Source organism: Sorex araneus, chromosome 2, assembly GCF_027595985.1.
Source record: "Sorex araneus isolate mSorAra2 chromosome 2, mSorAra2.pri, whole genome shotgun sequence".
Lineage (NCBI taxonomy): Eukaryota > Metazoa > Chordata > Mammalia > Eulipotyphla > Soricidae > Sorex > Sorex araneus.
In genome coordinates this window covers 165,934,582-165,957,947 of record NC_073303.1, presented here as the reverse complement: position 1 = coordinate 165,957,947, position 23,366 = coordinate 165,934,582, and positions in this window count along the sequence as shown.

The window sequence follows — 23,366 nt, the reverse complement described above, 5'->3', positions numbered from 1 at the left end:
GTCCCTTCCCTTTTGATTTTTATTTTTTCCACCAGATTGGCATGTATGTGATTGATCTATGTTCCCTGTTCCTAGAGGACACAATATTTCACTGCCAAAGAGACAAGCAAGCAAACTTGCTGTGAAGGGAGTTTTTTCATCCTTGAATCAGCTCTCCTGACTTTTTTTCTCTTTTGCAATTGTCAACTCTATAATACTGACTCAAATATCGAACCAAGTCAAAAAATATTGGACTGGGGAGACAGTCCAGCATGTAGGACTCCTGCCGTGTTGCTGACTGTCCTGAGTGCTATACCCCATTTCCTATATGGTTACCCAGCCTCGTTCTTTTTTTTTTTTAATTGAATCACCATGTGGAAAGTTACAAAGCTTTCAGGCTTAAGTCTCAGTTATACAATGGTCGAACACCCATCCCTTCACCAGTGCCCATATTCCATCACTAGGAACCCCACTAAACCTCCCCTCCCACCCTCACCGCCCCCCGCTTGTGTAGCTGATAATTTTCACTTTACTTTCTTTTTACTTTGATTACTTTCAATATTTCCCAAAAAAACTCACTATTATTGTTTGGAGTTTCCTCCTTCCCAAAATCAGATCTGCTGAAAAGGAAGCATTTGATAATTTGTTTTCCATTGCTGAGAATGAAGAGATATGAGGTCAAGAGGCCACACTAGCAGCCGCACAGTTTTGGATTTCTGTATTTTAGTATTTTGGTAACTTAGTCGTGGGAAATTTCTTCCAGAAATTGCATCATTGCAATCTCGTACCTCTCTTTAGTGGTCTTTATAAGATGGCGGTTGCCACGCCTTTCCCCATGGAAAGGAAAAGCAGAGAGAGAAAAAACTTTCCCCTCCTGGGGCGGCATGGCCAGCCTGATTCTTGAGTGCAGAGCCAGGAGTGAGCCATGAGCACTGCATGGTGTGGCCCCAAAACTCCCCCAAAATTAATTTTTAATTGATAACTGCTTCGTTATTACTGTCAGTTGGATAAGTGCATCCTAAAAAATATCCTGAAGATGTCTGACCCATGGTTTGGGTTTAAAAAGCAATCAAAACCAAACCAAACCAAAAAGATCAATGTCGAATCTGTATTAGGGCCTACATTTAGAAGCTGTGCATAAATGAAGCAAAAAGGATATGTAAGTTTCCATTGTTTCATTTGCAAAATAGAGAAAATAGTATCCTCATCCTGGTATTTATGGAAAATTTAAGATGTTATTGCATGAGAAGTCTTTACAATAATGCCTGGCACAAAGAATAAGCTCTTTTAAAATAGATCAAATTTTAAAAATAGATCAAGTTTTATTCTTTCTGGACCTGCTTTTGAAAACTAATAATACTTCCTTCCACTTCAGGCCAGCTCCTATTTGATTTGGACAAAGTAGTACAATTATATATTTTGCTGTAAATAGCTCTACCTCTCCTTTGTCATTATTTTTGACCAGTGCATTATATGCATACAATTCCCACCAAATAAAGGCAGAAACACTTTCGGAGGTTTTGTTTTTCTCTCCTGGGCAGCAATTATAATTTGCTCGGAACATAGTTTATTGTAAGTCATCAAATACGTTTCCCAATGGAGTAATTGCATACCACCTATCTAAATATTTTTCTGCTGATTTATTTATTTATTCCTTAGAATAAAAATAAAGAAAGCCATATGACAAAAAATATAATTTACTTATTCAAGGATCTTGCAAAATTATGTACATCTTTAATATATTGACCCTCTATTGCAATGATAATTTCAAATATCATAGGAATTTTTAACTAATTCTATGCCTTTCCCCATAGCCTTAGTTTGGACTTAGACACAGATGGAGAGATTTACATTAAGCATAAAATATACTTAATTAAGGAAACATTCATATTCAATCATTATTATTTTTTTTCAATATCACATTAAGTTGACTAAGTTGATATGATTTAATCTAAATCAGTTAGGTATGCCAACATTCTGGTTGGCATTGAGAACCTCAGAATGAAAATAAGATAGACTTGATGTTCTGAGACTTAAATTGTGGTTAAGAAAACAGAAATAAGTAACTCAACAATATGTTTGGTGTATTAGATTGCTATCTTTGTTAAGGAAAATAAAGATAAAGTATAGTGGAAGGATATGAAATATAGAGATAAGCAAGAAGAATTTAGATTTGACTTACTAAGAAGGTGGTGATGAAAATTTTGAATTAATTAATTAAAATTAATTAGCAAAATTAGCCCAGTAGCACTGTCATCCTGTCGTTCATAGATTTGCTCAAGCAGGCACCAGTAAGGTCTCCATTGTGAGACTTGTTACTGTTTTTGGCATATCGAATACACCATGGGTAGTTTGCCAGGCTCTGCCGTGGGGGCAGGATACTCTCAATAGCTTGCCGGGTTCTCCGAGAGGAATGGAGGAATTGAACCCGGGTTGGCCATATGCAAGGCAAACGCCCTACCGGCTGTGCTATCGCTCCAGCTTAATTTCTAAAAATGTTTTTTTTTTTAAAGGAAAAACTTGAAAGCAGAACAAAGGAATTAATTCTGTGATAGCTGAAAGAATAACATTTTAGGGGAAAGGAACAGAAGCTTTCTAAGACTATGAGTAAAGACATTCTGGTAGTTTGTAGAAGAGCAAGAAGGCATGTGCTTAGCACAGAAAGAACGAAAAGAGGAGAAATAAATTTCAGAGAAATAGTAGGAACACTTGCATGTAGTGGCTAAAGTGATAGCACAGTAGGTAGGGCGTTTGCTTTGCAAGCAGCCAACCTGGGTTCGATTCCTCCACCCCTCTTGGAGAGCCCGGCAAGCTACCGAGTGTATCTCGCCTGCACAGCAGAACCTGGCAAGCTACCCGAGGTGTACTCAATATACTAAAAACAGTAATAAGTCTCACACTGGTGCCCGCTCCAGTGAATCGATGAGCAATAGGATGACAGTGACAGTGACTAGCATGTAGAATCTGTCTTTGTATGTTATTTGAGCCAGTAACAAATATTGTCTATAACCTAATTGGAGGTTTTATTATCCTACAAATTATGTAACCCAGTTTGAGGCATTCTGAATTGAATAGTTTAAAGAAGGAAATTGCCTTTTGGCTAGTGATACTAGAGCTCTTCATTTGCATTTATATTACATGTTGTCAGTCTTTTTTTTTTTTTTTTTGGCATCCTCCTTGATTTAATCTAAAGAATAAGAAGCATAGTAGGGAAAATATGACCAGTGCACTTTTCTTCTGTGTAAGATAAATCACAGAGTTAAACATTGGATAATTTTGACAGTTTAAAAATATAGTAGAGTACAAGAGAATCTATAAGAACAGAACTCAAGTAATGAATGAGAAGCTCTCCCCAGTAAAAAGAACAGTTTACTACCTGTGGTTCAGGAGTCTAAATCTATAATGTTCAGTGAGGGAGATTCCTTCAGTAACTCCTTGAAATCACTCTAGGTGAAAATCGTTAGCAGCAAAGCATTGAGACATTGACATATCTGCAATATGAACTAATTCCTTTATAACTCTATGACAGGAGGAAAAAAATGTTCAGACTGAAACATGAAAACTTTTAATGAAGTTTTAGATATGTCACCTCTGCTAAGGATTGGGTCATCAAGAAGATCAAATTTAACTAACAGCAATTTGGCAAAGTGAAGAGACCAGACCCACGTTGAACACATAGGAAAAAGTGATACTACGAACTAAGGGGAAATAAGATATTCCTTTCAAAAAATGAAAAAGAAGCCATACTTAATTTTTGAAATGAAATGAAGAGTTTTCTGGGTCATTTTTATAATTCAAAAGTAAATTGACTGAGATAAACAGAAACCTTGAAGGCAAGTGAAAAGATTTACTTCTATTTTTTTTCTTTTAGTTAAGTGGTGCCCTGGAGACTGAAGAAGTTTATTCTTCTGATATCTGCTTTCTTTGCATCTCAAAATGTCTATCTGTAGAAATAGAATGATTTTCATTTGTGAATATTAGTACTGGCCACTATTAAGGAAATAATGTAGAAACAGGTCAGAAACTTGCAATTCCTCTATGAAAACCAGTTTTTCAAAACAACTTCATGTGATAGTAGCACCAATTAAATTAAAAGACCCCTTGATATGTACCACCCCTAATGTCATTTTTTTTTTCTGATGAGCACTTCTTAGTATTAACATCGACCTGACCTAAGCCATCCTGATCAGTTTAAGACTTATTGCAAATAAATCTGATGGGGATTGATCAGGAAGTTCAGCAGTGGCAAACAAAACTGGGCGACTATTCTGCTCAGCAATTTCTGCCCGGTGCTTGCAGAAGAGAGAGCTCTGCCACTCACCACTACTATACAGTTTTCTCTTCTGTATCCTGACACTACGTGAAATATAAAACCAATGTTCCATTTGGGTTCCAAAGCCTCAGGTTTACTAGATTTCAAGGATGAACAGTACATAGCAAGGAACACAAACAGAAGGATGGCATCCATAATCCTTGATAGATCCCCAGCCAGAGGTATATCTGACGACTGTTAATCTTCAACTGCTGGGCAAGTCATACTAATACCTTGAACTAGACACATCTTGAACAGTTATCCTTATCAAAAGACGGTAGAGTTTGACTACAATTCTATTTGAACTTCACTTTCAGCGGGGCGAGGACGGAGGGTTACACCTAGCAATACACAGGGGTTATTCTGGCTCTGCACTCAGGAATTACTCCTGGCGGAGCTCAGGGGACGAATATGGGGTGCTGGGAATCGAACCCGGGTCGACCACGTGCAAGGCAAATGCCCTACCCGCTGTGCTATCACTCCAGCCCCGTTGAACGTCACTTTTTACAGCTGGCAACTCCACTGTAAGTAGAGATTGTCTGATAGGTCTATTTTGTTCACATGTTTTTCCCATTATTCATGTTTTCCATCCTACTATACACAAGATAGAGTTAATTTCTAATATGTTATTGAAATTACGAATGAAATATAAAAGGTAATTATAAAACAGTTTTCCCCACAATGTTATTCTCTCTCTACAATAAAAATATTACTGTTTCCAACCTACTACATTTCTTTGTCCAATTTATTAGGGATCTCCTATTTGTTAGGGATTTCCCAAGCAACTTAGAAAAATTTAAATAAAGTTATTTACTTTACTTGCATTTGCTTCCAAATTTCTATCACATAATATTGATAGGAAGTATCACATAATATTGATCAAATAGAAAATCTAGGAGTATAGTTGGATTGGTGTATGATTATTTAAAAGTAGCCTCAAATTTACAAAATTTACTATTATCTGTTTATAAAAATTAACAGGAATGATTTTATAAAAAACTTACTTTTAATTTTTGACAATGATAAAATTTACTAGATTAACATCAACAAGTATATGACACAAAACTATAATTTAACTAATGTATCAGACAAAACAAAGAGTGATATTTAAATTATGTCACACATATTACGTATCATAACATGTTGAAGTATCTTACTATCAGCAAAACAAAAATATGGATAGAGATTATGAAAACTTTTGTCTAAAGACATCTGTATCAAGAGGTAAGTTTTTCCCTATAGTAAAATCATGCCTAATTCAATTCACTCGAGGTTCCTTTTCCACTCTAAAATCTTATTTTTTATTAATATAATAGTATTCTATTTTATTTTTTATTTTTATTATAAGGTGCCAGGATTTACAAAGTTACTGATAGTTTCATTTTAGGCATACAATAATTTAACACCAATCCCTCCAACAGTGTCAACCTCCCTCAACAAGTGTTACCAGATATGCGCCCTATCCCAACTCCCACTCCACCCGTCACTTGTCATTGACATGACAAAATTTCAGTGGCTGCTGCTTAGATCTCATGTTTTCAGTTCTGTTGAACTTCTGTTTTGGATATATAGCTATACTCCTCACTCACATCAAGGTATAATGGTTCGTTAACCCATTACTCTTGTTCTTTTCCCTTCCTTGATTTCTTCTGTTTTCTGTCTGTTCCTCTCTAAGAACTGGGGTCAAGCATGATATAAGCATCCCCCTTTTACTATAATACATGTTTTCATCCAGTAGTCTACATTACACAGATAAGTGAAATCATCCTGTGTTTGTCTTTCTTCTTCTGGCTTACTTCACTCAATTTGATATCTTCAAGTTTCAACTATGTTGCAGCAAATTGCATGATTTCATTGTTCCTTGCAGTGACATAGTATTACTCCATTATAGGTATAGATAGAGATAGAGATATAGATCACTGTAGCACTGTCGTCCCTTTGTTCATCGATTTGCTCAAGTGGGCACCAGTAACGTCTTCATTGTGAGACTTATTATTACTGTTTTTGGCTTACCGAACATGCCATGGGTAGCTTGCCAGGCTATGCCGTGTAGGCAGAATACTCTCTGTAGCTTGCCAGGCTCTCCAAGAGGAACGGAGGAATTGAACCCGGGTCAGCCGCGTGCAAGGCAAACATTCTACCTGCTGTGCTATCGCTCCAGTCCATATATATATATATATACACATATATATAATATATACACGCATATGTATATATGTATGTGTATATATGTATATATGTATGTGTATATATACATATGTATATATGTACATACATATATATACACCACATCTTCATAATCCATCTGTCATCATACACCTAGGCTGAGTCCACATCTCAGCTGTTGTACTGAGTTTCAACTCTAAATTGTGAGAAATATATTGTTTAAAAAGTCACCTACAAATAAAACATAATCTTAAAATCTAATTGTTGTTTTTAAACTCATGTGAGTGTTCATATGTAATTATATGTTTATATGTATATACAAACTATGCATATATTTTATGTACATAGGTGATGTTGTCAAGTTTTATTATTTCTGCACACATTATATCCCTAATAATAACTATAACTTCTCAAAACCAAAACGGCTAATCCTCTCTCTTCATTTCATGCTGTTAAAACAACTTCCCACAATATTTCTGAATAAAACTGAAACCCATTATCTCATATGTCTCCTTTGAAGTTACACAAATTTCTCTTTAGCTTTCAACCCATAACTCTTTTGATCCACTTTCATCTCCATGCATTTTCTTTAGTAGCCCATAATACCTTCTTCCTGTTCTTCCTTCTCCTGCCTTGAATAGTTAATAGAAAAAGAGGTGGCACATCCTCTTTCCCAAAAACTGCAACATGGAATCACCGTAATTTCCTTAATTCAAACCTAATTATTTGATTATCTGCTAACTCTAATCTTTTTGCATAAATCATTAATTTTAAGTGCTTGTCTATTTTTACTAGAGCTAAGTCTTGTTTATCTTATATGTATCAATTTACTAAATCATTCCAACTGTATGAGGTAAGCACATTATTAGTCCATTGTTCAGGGGAGCAATCTGAAGCACATAGATGTTAATTACAAATGTTAAGCTTTTCTAGAGGACCAGGATCTAAATAGTCTTTTGTTTAATACTTATATATATATTAATATACATGTATTTACATATTGCTTTTGGAACTATATCCAGTGGGATTCAGGGTTACAACTGGTTCTTTGCTAAGTGTTTGCTTCTGACGGTGCTCTGGGGACCATATGCAATTCTGGGGATCAAACACGTGAGCTGCATGCAAGGTAAGTACCTAACCTCCTTTATGATCTCTCTCGCCCCATATTCATATTTTTTAATTCTGTGCTTCAGTTGTGTGTTCTGAAATACTAAAAGCTTCTATTGTTGCTAGGATAATGCCAGTCAATTTCATGCTATATTTGACTTTGTTTAACTTTTACTAATTATTAGGGGCTAATGCATCTGGTGAACTCACTAAATTGGTTGGTTTCCATACAAAAATGCTAATACATAAGAGGGGAAAAGCCAAAGAGGAGATGAGAGAAATATGATCAAGTTGTATAAATAATATATTTGCTGAGATTTGCTTTAGGAAATTAATCATGTCCTTTCAAAGTTGTCTACCGCCTCAAGCCACTGCTGAAAGATTATATTAATATTCTAGTCCTTTCAAATGGATTACTTGCTTTGTCAGAGGTATTTGTGGGTTTTTTAAATAAAATATGCCTGAAATTCTAAAATTGTGTTGCTATTTACAGTATGCTTTTATATAAATTATTTTATTTAACTACATAAAAAATGACTTCTTTCTCTTTTCCTGGCATGTAATAGGAAAAGTGAAATAAATACAAGAATAGATTTGTTAGGAAAACCAACAATTTACATTTTTAGCCAGTGAAAGCAGTTCTTCTCAATATTCATATAGTCCCTCTCCTAAGAACTAAATCTCTTAACTAATAATAAAGTTTATGCTACCATTACAGAAGCATCATTTTTTGTGTCAGTTTTGAGAATAACAATAAAGACAAAGAATTGAAAATAGTTTGAGGGCCAGTGTCTAACCTAGGGATAAATCATGTACAATTCTATCTTAACCATTTGTTTTCTACTTGTGAAATTATATGTATAAATTATACAGATAAATTAACCACAAAAAAAGAAAAAACTGCACACACTAAGCTGTATTTAGAGGGTATGGCAGAGAGTCATTCTTTGCCATACTCAGTCAACTGGATCCTTCATTTCTCGAGTCTGAGATCAGAACTATTTGGGCACTGATTTGCCAGGGACCACCAATGAATAACTCTGTGATTTCCTTCAGGGTATGTAGTTCCTAGGACCAAATACATGTGCTCCTGACTACTCTGTTAGCTCCCCAAGTTTAGAATATTATTTTCTATAGTGGATTTATTTTGAAAGTTATGGGTGGGCTCTTATCTTACTGTGCTGACTGCTATCTCAGAAAACAGGTGTTAGGTTAACAAAGAAGTAATTGCACCTAAATTAATTGTGAGAGTAAGTTTACTTTGGGTATATTGTGTCTCCTTGGAATTTGACTATTAGAGGGGAAACTTTATATAATTTCTTGTATTTCATACATTTAAAGGCAATGCTCCATTGAGTTTACAACAAAAAGAATTAACTTACAGATTTTTACTGGTCAGCAAATAAGAGTAAGGGAGTTCAAAGCTTAAATATAAAAAGGTCACCCCGAATGCGATTCTTTATCCTGCAACCCATAATTTCACAATTAACAGGAAATAGGCTAGTTGTTTCTCCAGTATAGACTTTTTCTTAGGAATTCTTGTGATGTGACTGCCAAGAATAGATCTCTACATCTACTTAATGGTCTTTGAAGAAATGATACATTTTCAATGTGAAACAATCAATTTCTTCAGAAACTCTTACTTTAACATGACAAAAACAAAACATTTTTGCATTTTTAGATACTTAAAGACAACTTCAAAGTTTTACACCAGAACATAAGCAAACATCAATGCATCTCTCAACCAGGAAAAATAATTATTTTCTCTAGTCTTAAGACTAAGTAACAAGACTTGACACATTTGACTTTATGTCTCTGAGTTTTCCTTTCATAAGATAAAAATTACTCAGCATGATCTTGCCACCCAGTGACACAGACAGCCCGAGATTATCCTTAAGACAAAACCATATTGTGGAAGCAAACAATCACTGCTGTATTAAAAATTTCTCAAGTGGCACAAAGATCATGTTAACTCACCAAATCAATCAGACTGATGTTTGAAATATACAAAGAAGTCACTGTAACTTCTCTGCTATTCATTCTTTGATTTATTTTTTGATTCTTCCCCCCAAATTAGACCCTGATATAGGCAAGTTGAATTAAAAACTTGTGGTGGAGACATCTGCAAATGATACTATAACCAATAGCCATGACAAGACTCCAAAATTTAATTATGTAAAAAATTATAAATAGAACAGAAAGTTTTGTAAGATTAATCAACACAGAGAGCATTAAGTAGATTCAATAATCATATTCAGAATGTTCCAATATTTAACAGACCTAGAATGCAAGTGAATTGTTTCTCCTTGCATCACAAGCTAGTTACAAACGGAAGTATGCAGTAATTTCTTTAAATCCTTCCTGAAACTATGGGTGTGTTTTCCCCCATACAAATGCATCATTTATGATATCACATAGCTCCATATAATGAAAAGACAAGGCCAATGTGCATCAAACAGCATGAAAAAAGAGAACAGTTCCCCACTACAAATCAGAACCTGCTTATTTTATTCTTTTTGGATTTTGGAATTTTATTTTATTCAAAGCTTTTTTTTTTCAGTTTGAGATATTTTCCAGAAGTCTACTTTCAGTCAAATGCTTGATGAGTAGTGACTTTTTCTGGCTCTTAGAGACAATGTTTTTTAATGCCAATGTAGATCATGAGACAGCTTAGCAAAAATGGCAAATGTCAGCATTCCTCAAGGGATCAGTCAGTGGCAACAAAAGCATGCATTCAAAGCCATATATATGTATATAAACATATATCCGTAGGTAAAATAAAGAGCAGAAATCCTGGAGTCAGAAGGACTGAATTCAAGTTTCTTTAATTTGCCAAGTCTCTTTACACTGCTCACCTCACAGTTTAAAGGATGAGAAAATTATTATAAGGGTTTAATGAGTTGACATACCTATGTAAAGTTTTTAAATATACTATAGTTCTGTTTCTATATCAAATAACTTTTAGTTAGAGAACATTTTTCTTGAATGAAACTATACTTCTATTCTCTGCAGTGAGTGTAGCTTCTTTATGCCATTGGTTTTCAGACTTGACTGCAATTTGGCATTACTTTCACAAGTGTGAGAAATGCTGAAAACTGATGTCAGCTACTAACTAGGGAACAATGTTTAAAATCTTTCCAGTTCTTAATAATTTAACAACTGATTTCAGAGTTACTAATATATGACTATACATTCTTAGACGTTCCAGATCTAAAGTTAAAAACTTGTAGTGATAGCACAGTGGGTAAGGCCTTGAACATGGCCGACCCGGGTTCGATTCCTCTGTCCCTCTCAGAGAGCCCGGCAAACTACTGAGAGAATCTCGCCTGCATGGCAGAGCCTGGCAAGCTACCTGTGGCGTTTTCAATATGCCAAAAACGGTGACAACAAGTCTCACAATGGAAACGTTACTGGTGATGGCTTGAGCAAATCCATGAACTAAGGGACGGCAGTGCTACAGTGCTAAGTAGTCAAGAGTAAAATTATGGGTAGATTATACACTAATTTGAAATTTGAAACTAATTTGAAAACCCCCTATGAATTATGATTTAATTTTTGTGTTCAGCAGAACTACAGTGAGGACTTACTACAAATAATTATTCCCTACACCATACTAAGATGAGGTTCAGGATTTATATTTTTAATAGGTTCCTATTAACTGTTCATATTGTTGGTCCTGTGATCACAGTTGGAGTATATAAATCCATAATAACAGCAACCCTAACAACCCTGATGTATACATCATAAGCACGTCCATAGTAAGATTACATAAATCAGATTTCCATCAGAAAAATAAAATGACTTACATATATGTATATATACACACGTATTTGTACCCTCTTAATCTATGCACTGGGTGCAGAAACATCTACACATAGTAGACGTATGTGTTTCATAAAAGAGAGAGTTATTTTAAATTGATTTATTTTGTTGTTGTTGCTGTTGTTGTTGTTTTGCTTTTTTGGGTCACACCCAGCGATGCACAGGGGTTACTCCTGGCTCTGCACTCAGGAATTACTCCTGGAAGTGCTCAGGAGACCATATGGGATGCTGGGATTCAAATCCGGCTTGGCTGCATGCAAGGCAAACGCTCTACTCGCTATGCTATCGCTCCAGCCCCATTAAATTGATTTATTGAGTAGCATCCCTGACATATATCAAAACTTACATTATTATTTATTATATGCATACATTCATGGAGAAAAAGATATCATATTTTAATATTTTGGTTTTTGAGCCACACCCAGCAGTGCTTAAGACTTTACTTTTGGCTGTGTGTTCAAGGATCACTCCTGGCACTCCTTGGAGGACTGTATTTGGTAACTGGCATCAAATCAGGTAGAACACAGGCAAAGCAAACAACTTAACCATGGCACAATCTCTCAAGCCCTAAAGAACTACCTTTTTTAATTTTTATATCTTATACATTTTTTAAAATTTTAGGTTAAGTGACTGATTAATAGGGCTGGAGCGGTAGCACAGTAGGTAGGGCATTCACCTTGCACACTGCCAACTCAGGCTCAATTCCTCCATCCCTCTCGGAGAGCCTGGCAAGCTACCAAGAGTATCTCACCCGCACAGGAGAGCCTGGCAAACTACCCACGGCGTATTCGATATGCCAGAAACAGTAACAACAAGTCTCACAATGGAGACGTTACTGGTGCCCGCTTGAGCAAATCGATGAGCAATGGGATGACAGTGACAGTGGCAGTGACTGATTAATAATGTTAATATTTATGGTATTGCTGTTTATCTCACCCAAAGTACCCAAACCTCTCTACCCTGTCTTTATGATATTTCTAATCTGCATTTTCCTTTTCCCCAGCACTCTTTTGCCACTGCTTGGAAATCTAAGCTTTTGTTATTGCTGGATACTATTTCCTTGTTTTGTTTTTGTATATGTCAGATACAAGTGAGATTACCTAGTATTGGTCCTCCTCTTTATGATTTAGTTTGCTTAACATGATGCCATACAGTTCTATCAGTATTGTAGCAGACTGAAAGATTTTCTATTTTATAGTTGCATTATATTTTATTGTGTATTTATACTACAATTTCTTTATCCAATAATACATTATTGACTATTTGGGTTGTTTTTATATTCTGATCAATGTACCTAGTACTATAAAGAAAGTAGCTGTTGACATATTTTTTGAACTATATTTTTCTGGTGGTAGATGCTAAGAAAGAGAACGGCTTATTCATATGAAGCTCTATTCTTAACTTCTTCTGGGAAATCTCCATATTATTTTAAATTGAGACTAATCTAGATGCCATTCCCACAACAGTTAATGAGGGTTTCTTTTTTCTTTTTTTTTAAATTTATTTATTTTTAATTAGTGAATCACCGTGTGGGTACAGTTACAGATTTATACATTTTTGAGCTCATGTTTCTCTCATACAAAGTTTGAGAACCCATCCCTTCACCAGTGCCAATTCTCTACCACCGGTAAACCCAGCATCCCTCCTGCCCTCCCCAATCCCGTCTCCCCCCACCCCACCCTGCCACTGTGGCAGGGCATTCCCTTTTGTTCTCTCTCTCTAATTAGGTGTTGTGGTTCACAATAGAGGTGTTGAGTGGCCACTGTGTTCAGTCAATGAGGGTTTCTTTTGATAAATGTCACTGTCAACACAAGTTATTCTCAGACTTTTTGATATACATATTCTCATTGGTGTGAGATGTCATATTCTTATAAATTTTATTTGCATTTCCCTGATAACAGCTGACAATACATAATTTTCATATGCTTGAAGACTGTCTGCATATCCTCTTCATGGAAGTACTTGCTCACCTACTTTCCCCATTTTTTGATAGGGTTTATTGGGGAATTTTGTTGTTGTACAGCTCATTGATTGCTTTATATATCTTGGATATTAGTCCTTTATCTCATGTATGATGTTGCAAGTATTTTCTTGTTCAGTAAGTTGTGCATTTTTTTCAGCTCATTTTTGGTTGAGGTTTTGTTGTTTTGTTTTGTTTTGCTTTGCTTTTTGTTTGGAATGAAAAATCTTTTTAGTTGATGCTGGCTCATGTGTTTACTTTTGTTTTGTTTTATTCATCAGTGGAGTCAATCATTGAAGATACCTCTAAAGTCCACTTCATTTAGATATTGTCTATATTTTACTCAAGGTATGGATTCTGTTTCTATGTTAAGGTCTGTAAGGTCCTTTAAATGAACTTTTGTACCTGTTGTGAAATACAAATCTAGATCTATTATTTTTTCCTTTTTTCATGCAGTTTGGGAAAATATTATTTTAAAGAATTGATTAATGTGATTGTAAAGTAAATCAAAGATTGACAGGGTGTGTTGGAAAGTTGAGGGTACAGGGAAGAATTCCACTATAAATCCAACCAAAAATCTAAGTGGCAGAATTCCTTCTTGCATGGGCTTCAAGGCTGTGTGCATACAGGTTTTCAAGTGGTTGCATGAGGCTCACCAATAATATGAAAGGTAATTCGCTTTATGTAATTCTGTTGATTATAATAATAAACATAATTTTAATATTTTTTGTTTTTTTTGTTTTTGGGTCACACCCGGCGATGCACAGGGGTTACTCCTGGCTCTTCACTCAGGAATTACCCCTGGTGGTGCTCAGGGGACCATATGGGATGCTGGGATTAGAACCTGGGTCAGCCGCGTGCAAGGCAAACGCCCAACCCACTGTGCTATTGCTCCAGCCCCAATTTTAATATTTTTTAAAATATCTTACAGAATTCCTAAGATAATATTTGGTCAATATCTGGTATCACAGCCCAGTTAAATTGACACACAAAATTAACTACACATCTGCATAGTTAAACAAGGACCAAATCCAATAAAAAAAATAATAATACCTTTTGGGTAAATTTTATTTTTAAAAATCACTATTGAAAAAAATTCTCATGCTATTAAGTTGTTGATAAAACAATGAGAAACATCAAATGACCTAACATGATTGGGGATTGTTTCAGATTATTTTTTTTCCAGTGGTGGAGAGGATTGGAGAGGATTGCAGAGTCTTGCTCAGGCTAGGGAGTGTCCTAACACAGAACTACAACCTCAGGCTTAAAGTGATTATGTTAATGAAAAAGCTCTTAGTGTATTATTTAATGACCCAACAGGAGCAGCTTTCCAAACAAAATTTCAAACCAGAGTGTTAATATGCCATGAAATGCAGAGATAATTTTCTAACACTGACATATTTTGATGGTGTTTAACAATACAAACTCCTGCCAATATTCAAAGAGCTACAAAAGAAAAATAAGATTAAGCACTTTTTTTTTTATAACTGAGATCTAAGGCTAACAGATAGTGTAGGCAGTATACAATGAGCCTGACTCAGGATCCCTTCCAAAGCATGACCAAAACAGCCCAGTAATTCCCCACTCCACAGGGCTTGGGTAGCACCACATTTGGACCCTTCCATAGAACCACCAGTAAAATGGACAGAGAAACACTGGAAACCTCCCCGCCCAAATCTGCCAGCCTCCTGGGCTTCGCTTGAGACCAATTACAGTAGAATTAGAGAGAGAATTTGTTTGGGAAAATATTATTGTAAATATATTGTAAATATTAGAAAAAAACCCTCTCTGGCATTATGTGATGAAGGGGCGGGGATAAGGAGCCTCTTCTGGAAAAATCAACCTCACAATGAGAGCTTGAGGGCTTGGTATGACTCTGGGTCCACTACGGCCATAGCCAAAGGGAGGGCAAGGATGCGGGGCCAGAGCTAGAACTCGGGGCCTTAACTTTAAGCTATTTCCTTTGCTCCTTTATTTACTTGGGTTTTATTTGCGTTTGTTTTCAGAGGGATTTTTTTTTGAAATATGTGCTGTGTCACCAGCTACATAAGATATATTAAAATCCTCAATGAGGGGCTGGAGCAATAGCACAGCGGGTAAGGCGTTTGCCTTGCACTGGCCGACCTGGGTTCGATTCCCAGCATCCCATATGGTCCCCTGAGCACTGCCAGAAGTAATTCCTGAGTGCAAAGCCAGGAGTAACCCCTGAGCATCGCGGGTTGTGACCCAAAAAGAAAAAAAAATCCTCAATGATTAAGTTGTTTCAGATAAATCAAATAAGAAGCATTTCTATTCCTGGTCCTGATTAGTGATCTCCACCCTAATTTTGTTTTAAATCACTTTTTTTTTTAATATTTTATCATATGTAGAGGTTAGGGCTCTTCTCTGAGTCCATTAAGAACAACGATGAAGACTAGGAATTCATGTGCTTTAAACGCTTTCCAGGTGATTTTTAACATGCATCTAATATTGAAAATCACAGCCGTATATTAAGGAGAAACCATAAACCATGAGGAAAGGACAAATCAATGTTATCCTACATGAAGTCACCAGGTTTGGTAGGAAAAAGATTATCATAAACTAAATAAAACCTTTCTGATGTCAGCTTTACACTGTACAGTTACAATCTTTACGCAGAGACCTAGCTAAAACTAAAAAGTTCCATTAGCGAGAACACACTTTGATAACAGAAACAAGTGATAGTTTTCTGAAACTTTATCTACTTATTATAGGTTTAACCATTTTTGGTCGCTGAAAGAACTTCTGAAAAATATCACCACAAGTATGCAATTTACCAAGTTATTAGATATTATGATAATTTAAAATATAAATGATACTAAAAATTATTATTTCTTCCTTATTTAAGCTTCTCGTTTATTATTCTGAAATGCTTGAAAGACAGATGCCTTGCAAAAATTCTGAAGGTCTGTGTTCTTGTTGACTTTTGTTGTTGCTTTTGTAACAATTTATTATCTAGAAGAGGATTCCTGTCCTAATTAATTGAGGTATCACCTCTTCTGGCCCAGACACAAGTTAAATAAGTATTGCTCATTGGCTAATCATGTGTTATTATAACCTACTTTTTTTAATCCCCAGAATTTAAAATTATGAAGCTCACTTTACTGTCTCAGAATTCCTTTCTATCTCTGACAAAGTATGAATAACATTGTAGAGCTCTGGGAAGTTGGGACCACTTAACAATGAAATGTATTTAAAAATAATTTTCATAGATAAAAACACCTGAAGAGCTAATATATTTTTCATGTTACTTTAAATATGTAAGTATAGAAAAAGTGTGAAAAGGAGAATGTTCTCAATAGAATTTAAGTAGGACAGCAGGGAAATTAACCTATTAGCAAAAGTCAAAATTTTAAAGATCTTACCATAAGGCCAGGGATTAGTCCACCATTAATGAGTATCAAAATTTAATTATTTCGATACATTTAAGATAATATGGTTCATTAATATGTAACTCCTGAGTGGTAATGTTTTTAATGTCTTTCATATTCACTTTCATTAATTTAACTTTTTAATAATGTTCCATTGGTTTACAATTGTGCTAGAATTAAAACAATTACTAAAAGTGTTGTAAGTAAAAACTACATTTCAATTAGAAAAATAATTAAATTGTAAATGTTTTGATATATATTCATTCTATAAAATAATTTATTAATTTCTATAATTGCATAATAATATTTATTCAAATGATATTTATTGATATTATGCATGTTAAATATTTAAAATGAATAACACTAAGGCATTTTACTATAAATATGTTTATACATGTCAGTATAGATATTAATAGTCCAATATTGTTCTTGTTCTTGTAATATTTTTGCTTTATTTTTAAAATTTTAAGAAGCTTTTAAACTGTTCTAGATCTCTTTAGAAGTAAAACCAATTCTCATCGAAAACATTTGATTAGATCTTATATTTTAGAGACTACACACTTAATCATTGGATTTGTACATTTAATGGCAAAAATAAAACAAATTTCCAATTTAATCTTTTGCAACTCTATTCACAAGTTCAGTGTAAACAAATATAAATATTCTTATATTAAATTATTCACTTGCTCAATACCATTAATGTGCCATTTATTTTCTACATAGTGCTGGCTTTGTTATCATAGTTTCTAAAATCTCAGTTAATACATTTGAAACAAGATATATTTCTAATCATGTAACTTTGAAGCACAAAGTAGGGGGGGAAATGTTCAACTAGCAATTTTAATTTAGTCTCTCTTCTTTTTTTGGCTTTTTGGATCACACCTGGCATGCACAAGGGTTACTCCTGGCTTTGCATTCAGAAATTATTCCTGGCTGTGCTCAGGGGACCAGATGCTGGGAATCAAACTTGGGTCCATAGAGTGCAAAGCAAACACCCTACTCACTGTGCTATTGCTCCAGCCTTTAATTTAGTCTCTGATTACATTTTTTTTTGTGTGCATGATTTATAGTGGGTGACCCAGGTTCTACCCCAGGCAAGGCATAGACCCCCCTGAGCAGTGGCCAGAAGCTCCTGAGAATCACTGGATATGACCAAAAATAACCTCAAGTGGTCATTTAAAAAGTGTCTTTATAGTCAAAAAATAAAAAACACGTTGCTGGGAATCTCCCAGCATAATATGAAACAAGAGATTTGCTCCAATAAATATACATATTTGCCCCAGCAACCTCAGGTTACCTTCAGCCATAGAGGACACTCAGCGCTCTCCTCTGCTCACAGAAGGACTTTCCAAACTCAAAGAAAGCATTTGAGAAATGTGAATGCAGCCCCGTCCTCTAGTTCCTTAAACTGCCATCTGCATGAGTTACACTGTTTCCATAAATCTGTTTATTTGGTTACATTCAATTGGAAATGAGAAACTTTTCTTTTCACTCAGTTATATAATATAGGCTTAAAGTGATATTCAATAAGATAGTAATCAAAGACAGAAAATGTATTAATTTTTAATTTTTATAGACATGGTAAATGCATGGTGAGCATAAAAAATGCATATTAGTAAAGTCCACAAATTTCCCACAGTTTATATAATACATTAATTGATAACGCAGTATATAGAAAACCGAGGGAAGCCTAAGAATTAGAATAGAAAGGAGATGGTATTTTAAGAGAGGGACTAATTTTGTTTTTAAAGGAAATGAACAGGTGCCGGAAAGATAGTACAGCTGATAGAGCAATTGCTTGCCCTTCTGATAAAGCTTAATCCCTAACATCTGATATGGTCCCCGTGCACTGCCAGTAGTAATTCCTGAGTGCGAGGCCCAGGAGTAAACCCATTAGCACAAGTGGGGGTGGCCCAAAATGAAAAAAAAAAGAGAGAGAGAGAGAGAAAGAAAAAAATGGATAGAGAAGGAGACAGTTCCTTATTTTGGATAAAATAGTGTTCATAACAATTAAGATCTAAGACATTACAAGTAAAGAAATGGTCATACTTCAAAGATTGGCATGTGTACAGATATAAATTATTATTTCTAAATTCCAAGCTTGAGAGACCAAGAGAACAAAATCAATAGAGAAAAGTTTGAGTTTAGGTTTGAACATGTTGAATTTTTAATTAACTTAGAAGAAACTAAAAAAAAAAAAAGAAAAAAGTGGTCTTAAAAATTTGACCGCTTGGGGCTGGAGAGATAGCACAGCGGGTAGGGCGTTTGCCTTGCACGCGGCCGACCCGGGTTCAAATCCCAGCATCCCATATGGTCCCCTGAGCATGACCAGGGGTAATTCCTGAGTGCAAAGCCAGGAGTAATCCCTGTGCATTGCCAGGTGTGACCCAAAAAGGAAAAAAAAAAAAATTTGACCGCCATGAGAAACGATAAATGAAGATTACAGCTACCATTTCTGCTACTGGTATCATTGCATCACCATATTACTGTGTCTCTGTCATCCCATTGATCATCGATTTGCTCGAGCGGGTGCCAGTAACGTCTCCATACATCCTAGCCCTGAGATTTTCAGCAGCCTCTCTTTATTCCTTCTTCCCAGCAGTGCTGCATTGGAGGCTCTTTCAGGATAAGGGGAATGAGACCCATCATTGTTACTGTATTCGGTATATCGAATACGAAACAGAGAGCTTGCCAGGCTCTGTCATGTGGGCAGGATGCTCTCGGTACCTTGCCAGGTTCTCTGAGAGGGAGAACTAGGCTATAAGAAGTAGGCTTCCAGGAGCTTGGTTTTATAGTCTCTGGATCTTGGCCATTGATGGGATTACACCGTGCAGGGGACAGTTTGTGGGTGTGGATGACAAGCTACTGGAAAATGGGGGTTCTGGGTGGAGAAGATCCAGTCCAATCCAAGCAGGCTTGGAGATCTCAGCCCTCGGTCCCACACACCAGGGTTCCTCCACCAGTTCCTTCATGCGTGAGGCTTGTTCGAGCATGTGGAGAGTGGCCTTGAGCATGGCTGTGGCTGGGTTCCAGAGGTCTTTGGCTTCTGGGCTTTGCTCAGGGCAGGGAGGGAAGCTCAACCCACCCACTCTGAGGGGCCCCGGTGAAGACAGCCAGACTCGGGGGCAAGAGACTGGTATCCTTCCTCCTGGCCCTAGTATCTGGAAGACTGCTTCATGAGTGGAGGGGAGAAATCAGATGGAAGAGAGAAGGGATAACTAAGAAGATGATGGCTGGAGGAATCAGTCTGGATGGGAGATGTGTGCTGAAAGTAGATAATGGACCAAACATGATAAACTCTCAGTATCTGTATTGCAAGCCATAATGCTCAAAAGTAGAGAGAGAGTATGGGGAATATTGTCTGCCATGGAGGCAGGGGGAGGATGGGAAAGGGGGGTATACCAGGGATATTGGTGGTGAGGAATATGCACTGGTGGAGGGATGGGTGTTTGATCATTGTGCGATTGTAACCCAAACATGAAAGCTTGTAACTATCCCACAGTGATTCAATAAAATAAAAAAAGAGACTGGTATCTCAATCACTAAATTTGTATTTATTCCAAACATATCATCTCCTCTGTGAAGCACAAAGCAATGAATATTCTAAATTAATGTTTTCTCTGGAGTCCCTAGCAAGCCACTATTTTTAGTGCCTCTAAGAAATGAAATGAAATTCCATTCCATTGAGTGACACTTCCAGGCACTTTTCCTATAGCTTCACTTTCTTGTATTTAATAGTTTTACTTCTAACCTGTCCAAAATTCTTCTAATTCACTAACTTGACCTTTAAACTAAGGAAACCAGGAATCCACAGGGAGCCTAGCATACAAAGTTAAAGAGCAGTTGTATGATCAGTTGCACCTATTCAGAGGATGAGTTTCAGGATAAAGGGAGAGTACAGGACAAGGTGATTGCCTTGCAAATAGCCTACCTGCGTTCAGTATCTGGCACTGCATATAGTATCCTAAGCACTGCAGAAAGAAATCCCTGAGCATAGCACTAGGAGTAATTCCAGAGCACAGCTGATTATGACCCAAATCTCTCTCCCATTAGCCCTCCAGAGAAGGAAAAGAATGAGTCCCATTCTTGTACTCTCAGTAAAATGACTTGGCGCTAGTTTCCCACCAGAAGCAAAGAACTGCCTAAACTCAGCAATGTAATGTCTTCTAGATATATAGAATAACCAAGTACTAACCAACCCCATCTGATTCAGACTCAGCTCAGGCTTTATGGTCAAAGAAATGCAATAGAGTAACCAGAAAAAATTAAAGATAAATCAGGAATTTAACTAGACCTGTCGTGGTTATTATATCGCAACATATACTATCTAATAGCACTGTCATCCCATTGTTCATTGATTTGCTCAAGCAGGCACCAGTAACGTCTGCACTGTGAGACTTATTGTTACTGTTTTTGGCATATCGAATATGCCACGGGGAGCTGGTGGGCAGGATACTCTCGATAGCTTGCAGGGCTCTCCAAGAGGGACAAAAGGAATCAAACCCGAGTCGGCCACGTCATGGCAAACGCCCTAACCTCTGTGCTATCGCTCCAGCCCATAGCGCAATATATATAAATATAAAATAATAGTGACCAACATATATCAACAAAAGATATACAAATTGTATCTCTCCCCTCCCCTGTCTTGTTTGTCCTTTTGGGGCTTGGGGCCACACTCAGCTATGCTCCACACTTATTCGCTGCTCTGCACTCAGAGACACTCGTATTGGGGCTCATAAGACTATCCATGATGCCAGGGACTGAATCAGGCCAGCTGCTTTATCTGCAGTCACATTTCTCTGGTCTCAACCTGCATCACTTTTTAAAAGGCCATGCCTTTTTAAATAGTTTTATCAGGTTAACAAATAGTCTTCAAGATTACCTAGAATTATAACTTGTGAAGTTTTGAAGAATCAAATTCATCTTCAAACTTATTTGGGGAAAGAATGTCATTTCTTTTTCAAAATATATTTTTAAATGACAACAGAATGCCAATATACTTTTAAAATCACATCATCTATGGGGCTGGAGCAATAGTACAGTGGTTAGGGTGTTTGCTTTGCATGCGGCCGACCTGGGTTCTATTCCCAGCATCCCATATGGTCCTCTGAGCACCGCCAGGAGTGATTCCTGATTGCAGAACCAGGAGTAACCCCTGTGCATTACCAGGTGTGACCCAAAAAAGAAAAAAAAATCACATCATCTTAAATATTTGTTCTCATCGTCTCCATAATTCAACAATCCTCCAGAGATAGAGACAGCTCCCGAAACCTTTCTTCTCTAACACAAACTCCCAACGGCCAACTGAGTTTTCCACTCAACCATATGATCCTTGTCTTGCTTTCAAAATATGATTATTATCTTTTCTACCCAAAGTAAGCAAATTTTGTCTTTGGTCTTTTTATCCAAATGTTTTGGTTTTTGGTTTTATCTCTCTCTCTCTCTCTCTCTCTCTCTCTCTCTCTCTCTCTCTCTCTCTCTCTCTCTCTCTCTCTCTCTCTCTCTCTCTCTCTCTTAAATAAATTCCCAGACCAAGACAACATGAAAATAGAATCAGACATGAAAGATTTTTCCACAGAAGTTAGGGGCAAGGAAAGAAGGGCAAATGCAGAGAAGTTTGGGAATATACACATAAATGCTTTCTTTTTAATTTGGAGGAAGTCCTGAAAGGTGCATGGCTCTTGGTTATTCTCATCCACCTAAGCCAAATGACTGACCTGTAGGGCCCAAGAATAAGGTTCTACATGGTCGTGAGGTGCTAAAGAGCACCAAGGTCACCTTCAGGAATATTTAGGGCTCCAGACTCCAGGGATAACCTCTTCTTACTCTGGCAGGAGCATGGTGCCAGTATCAAATAAGGGTTCAGAATGCATGTTCCCTTACTCCTTACTATCTCCCTTATCCCATTAATATGGGTTTGTTTTTGGTTTTATTTTTATTGAGTCACTGTGAGACACACAAAGCTATTCATGGTGAGGCTTCAGTTCTACAATGTTCCAAAACCCATCACTCCACCAGTGCAGCACATTTCCCAAAACAATGTCCCCAGTTTCCCCTTTCTCCAGTATCCCCCCATCTATCTGCCTCTGTCTTTATGACAGGCACTTCTGCCCCACCCCCCCTTTTGGAGTTTGCAATACAGATACTGAAAGGTCATCATGCTTGTTCCTTTCCCTATTTTCAGCCCACAGTTCTTATCCAGAGTGATCATTTCCAACTATCTTTGTTATAGTGGTCCTTCTGTTATAGTGGTCCCAACTGTTCTATCCTACTTGAGGATTATGGACCAATACTCCGGTTTTACTCCCATCATTTGTAAATGCTCAATGTGAATGCAACATTATTTTGTGATAATCACATTTGATTTTAAAAGTCAGGCTCTTCAGAGGACAATTAGAAGTTTCAAGAGATTCTCCAATCTATATCTTTGACAATTTTGCGATGAGTGCAGAGAAATCTACATCACTGGTTCAAACCACAGAGACCACAAGAATCCTCTGAACTTGAAGATGTCAAATGTCTTCAGTGCTTCTCTTTGCCCAAGATGAAATGCTTGGGACATAGCCTAGGGTCAGGTCCTCACTGATCTGTGGCTTTCTGCATTGCCACTCAAGTCTCAGACATGGAGATG